Here is a 4,372-nt window from a genome sequence, read left to right on the forward strand (position 1 = left end):
AGGAGGAGGGCCTGAGGGAGAACCTGAGGGGGGAGGAGGGCCTGAGGGAGGAAGACCTGAGGGAGGAGGAGGGTCTGAGGGAGGAGAAGGACCTGAGGGGGGAGGAGGACCTGAGGGAGGAACAAGGCCTGATGGAGGAGGAGGGTCTGAGGGAGGAGGAAGGCTTGATGGAGGAAGACTTGAGGAAGGAGTAGGGTCTCAGGGAGGAGGAGGACCTGAGGGGGGAGGAGGGTCTGAGGGAGAAGGAGGGCCTGAGGGAGGAAGACCTGAGGGGCAAGGAGGGCCTGAGGGAGGAGGAAGACTTGAGGGAGAAGGAGGGTCAGAGGGAGGAGGAGGGCTTGAGGGAGGAAGACCTGAGGGGGAGGAGGCCCTGAGGGAGGAGGCCCTGAGGGAGGAGGGTCAGGGGAGGAAGGCCTGGGGGAGGAGGGTTTGGGAGAGGATGGGGGCCTGGGGGTGAGCCTGAGGGGGAGGAGGGCCTGGGGGAGGTGGAGGGCCTGGAGGAGGAGCAAAACTTGAGGGAGGAGGGCCTGGGGGAGCAGGGGACCTGGGGGAGGAGGGCCTGGAGGAGGAAGGCCTGGGCGTCGGCCCCAGGGGGAGGAGGGCCTGTGGCGTGGACAGGGGTCTTGGGGAGGAGGGCCCGAGGGGGGCCCAAGGAGGTACAGGCTTTAGGGAGCAGGAAGGCCTGGAAGGCTCAGCACGGCCCAGCTGGCTCCAGAGGGGAGGGGTGCTGTCTCCCTGTTCATGGTGGCGAGGCTCCAGCCACACTGTGCAGGGCCCCACCTGAGGTCCCAGGGATCTGCTGATGGGCTTGTGTCCTGCTCCTTCCAGCTCAGCCTCCGCTCCCAGCATGCCCTCTAGCCTGGCTCTCAGTGGTGGTGGGGGGCCGTGTGAGCCTGGAGACCCTAGTCTGCAGCAGTGGGCTGGTCAAGGTCCCATCCCACTTCCCACTGGAGCAAACGGCCACACGGGGGTCTCCCAGATCTAGAAGCCAGAAGATCAAGCTGTGGGCCTCAGAGACTCTTGGGAGGGTCCTTCTTGCCTCTCCCAGGTGCTTGTGCCCCAGGCAGTCCTGGGCTTCTGGGCACTGCACCCCAATCTCCACTTCTGTCTCTTTCTCTTCTTTCCCTTTCGGACACCTGTCATGGGACGTGGGACGTGGGACCCACCAGACTACGCAGGATGCTCTCGTCTTGGGATTGCTAATCAAGGCTGCAAAGACCCCACCTCCAAATAAGTTCATAGCCTGAGGTTAAGGTGGGTGTGAACTGGGTTGGATGAGTGGGGGACACCTGAGAAACTGGGGACCCTGATGGGGGAAGGAGTGAGATGTCCGTCATGTGGGGCTGGGCTGGGCTGGGCAGGGCAGAGCACACCCTTTCTCCTTCTGGGGTGACTCTCCCCTCCTCACCCAAGACCCACGACCTTTGCGGGGCAGTGAGGAGAGCCCTTGAGCTGCCGGGGGACAGGCCCACCCCTCCATGCCCCTGACCCTGCCATCCTTTCCCTGCTCTGTGGGGTAGTGACCCAGTGTGTCTGAGAGCCCCAGCTGCTGGGTCTCTCACATGGGCCCCTCTATCTGTATGTCCACCTGCTGGGTCTGGGGACTTCCAGGCATAGCACATCCTCCCTCAAAGTGGTCCCCAGGCCCCTGCCCCTCTGATGGCCTGTCTTCCCTTGAGCCTACCTGTGTGACTCCATAGCTGTGACATGCCTTGAAGGACCCCTGGGGCCCACCTGTGTGACCCCGTAGCTGTGACATGCCTTGTAGGACCCTGTGGCCCCTTTCCTGGAAGATTGCCTCCCTGCAGCCTCAGTTTTTATCTGCGGCCCCAGACCCCCCAGGAGAGGGGTTGCCACAGAGGAATGTGGGATTATCTGCCTAAGCCTGGTGCTGGAGCAGAGGGTTGTGGCACCTCCTCTCTGTCCCATGGACACTGCCACTAAGAAGGTAAGGGGCAGCTCCTGGTGCCAGACCTTCCTCCAGCCTGAAGATGGGGCCCCTCAGCTGGCCACTGGGTTCTGTGGTGAGGGATGGGGAGGGTGCAGGGTGGAGGGAACCTGGGGGGCCCATGGGGGCGGTTCCTCCTCACTGCACAGGGTGGAAACTAGGGCCTCCTGCCAAACACTGATACTGAGGTATGGGCAGGGGCTCAGGCCTGGGTGGGCAGGGGCTGCAAGTGGCCCAGGCCAGGGAGCAAGAGGGAGGACAGGGCTCGTGGGGCAGGATGGGCTGCACAGGCCACTGTGCACTGTCTTGCACCAGGACTTACCCTCCTCTGGCCTGGGGTGCACAGCCACCTGCCAGGAGCCCTCTCTGGACACCTGGGTCTCCCCTCTGTCCTGGGCTCCGTGTACGGTGGATATGCTCTGTGCATCTGGCCTGTGTCTGCATGTGTACGTGTGTATGTGGGGGGGGGGTGGGCTGTGTCCATGCATCTGTCTGTGCATGGGTGTGTATGTGTGCCTGTGTGTCTGTTCACATGTGTGTGTCCACACGTGTGTATGTGTGTATCTGGGTTGTGTGTGTGTGGGCGTGTGTGAGCACTGTGAAGACAAAGTGCTGGGCTGTCACTCTCCTCCTTTTTAGCCACCCGCCTTGCCTGCTGAGCGGCCACTGGGGCCTTTCCCGCCCCATCTCTAGCCTCCTCCAGCTGATGAGCTCCTGCTGGTCCTGCCTAGAGCCTGAGGTAGAGGGCCTACCCAGTGTGACTGTGGCAGCCAGGTAGGTAGAGACACCGCAGGGGCTGCGAGGTACTTCCTGCCCTCCTGGGCAGGCAGGAAGCCTGGGAACTTCCAGAATTCAGGGCATCCCTGTGGCTTGCTGGCAGGGCCACCTGGGGTGAGGAGGGCAAAGCAGAGGAGCCCCACAGGACTCAGGGCTCCGGCTGGGAGGCTGCTCAAAGCCACTCCCAGTCCACTGGCCCTGGTGCCATTCACAGGTGGGGAGACAGCTCAGGACACACAGGTGGCCACAGGCAAGTCGGGCGGCAGCCCAGCCTGGCCCTATGGGGCGGGGGTAGGCGCGGGAAGCAGGAGATGGCTGGGGGATTAGGTAAGAAGGCACGGTTAGGTAATGTCTCAGACGGGAAAGGTATCCAGCTGGATCCTGCCTGCTTTCCATGCTGACTTCAGAGACAGGATGAGGTGGAAAAGTGAATGGAGGAGAAGGAAGAGTGAGGAAGACAAGAAGCAGGAGGAGGGGAAGGAGGGAGGAGGCAGAGGAGGAGGGAGGAGCAGGAGGGGGAGGAGGAGGAAGAGGAGGAAGGGGAGAGAGGAAGGAGGAGGAGAAGGAGGAGGGAGAGGGGAGGAGAGGGAGGGTGGAAAGGCAAGCTAGTACCTGGACAGGCCACAGCAGGGCCCCAGGTCACCTCACTGTGGGAACTGGGGAGGGGGCCCCGGGACCACTGGGACCATGGGAGTCAATGCTTGTTGCCAGTGGGGCCGGGCCAGGCTGCACAAAGCAGGTGCTCTGGGAGCAGTCCCTGAGGAATGGGAGAAGGAAGGCACCAGGAGGACTGAGAGCCCAGCGCACAGAGGGACTGGAAGCTTGGAGGTGGTGAGCAGGCAGTGGTCACCCTGGCCCCATCCCAGGGGGCACACAGCCCCAGCAGGGCCCTGTTCTGGGGGGGGGGGTCCCTGAGTCCATGGCCTGAGCGAACTCCACCCTCCTGAGACGGCCTCCAGCATGATGGGCTGGTGTGCTAGTGCCCTGGACGTCCTGCGGCTCGGCTTCCTCCATCTGCTGCCTCCACCCCACCTGGGCTGCCCCTGCCCCTCCCCCTGCCTGGCTGCTGTGCTCCATCTGGAAGCAGCCCTGCCCTCTGAGACCCTCCCCACTCACTGCCAGGGGTTTCTCTCCTGGGATTGGACCCCATCAGCCCACTGTACAGCACACAGGTCATGGGGTGACACCCAGGCAAGACAGACACTGGCAGAGCAGGGATGGGACAGTGTGCCTGGGGACCTCTGCTGCCTGAGCTCCTAGGCAGAAGGAGACATCAGCCTGGGCACAGGTGTTCTGGTTCTGCACGATCTTGGCTCTGCCTGGCACCTGGGCCTTGGTTTCCTACGCATACCTTGGAGGTGAGGCTGGTGAGGCTGATGGTCATGGCTGCTTCATGACAGCCTGGGATTCTGCATTGGGCCAGGCCCAGAGGCCAAGTGTGAGGTGGAGCTGTGGGCTCAGGGTCACCTTCGTGTCCTGGACCAGCATTGCCCCTTGGACAGAGTGGAGGAGGGGTCTAGCAAGTTGCCATGGAAACAAGACCAAACAAATAGTTCCCCCCCACACCCCCCCACAACAGGCCTGCAGGCCCCCGTGGCAATGACCTCATCTGCCCACCAACTCTGTGCTGTGGGGGGTCCTGGGCTG

The sequence above is a fragment of the Prionailurus viverrinus genome, unplaced genomic scaffold (genome assembly GCF_022837055.1).
Source record: "Prionailurus viverrinus isolate Anna unplaced genomic scaffold, UM_Priviv_1.0 scaffold_91, whole genome shotgun sequence".
NCBI lineage: Eukaryota > Metazoa > Chordata > Mammalia > Carnivora > Felidae > Prionailurus > Prionailurus viverrinus.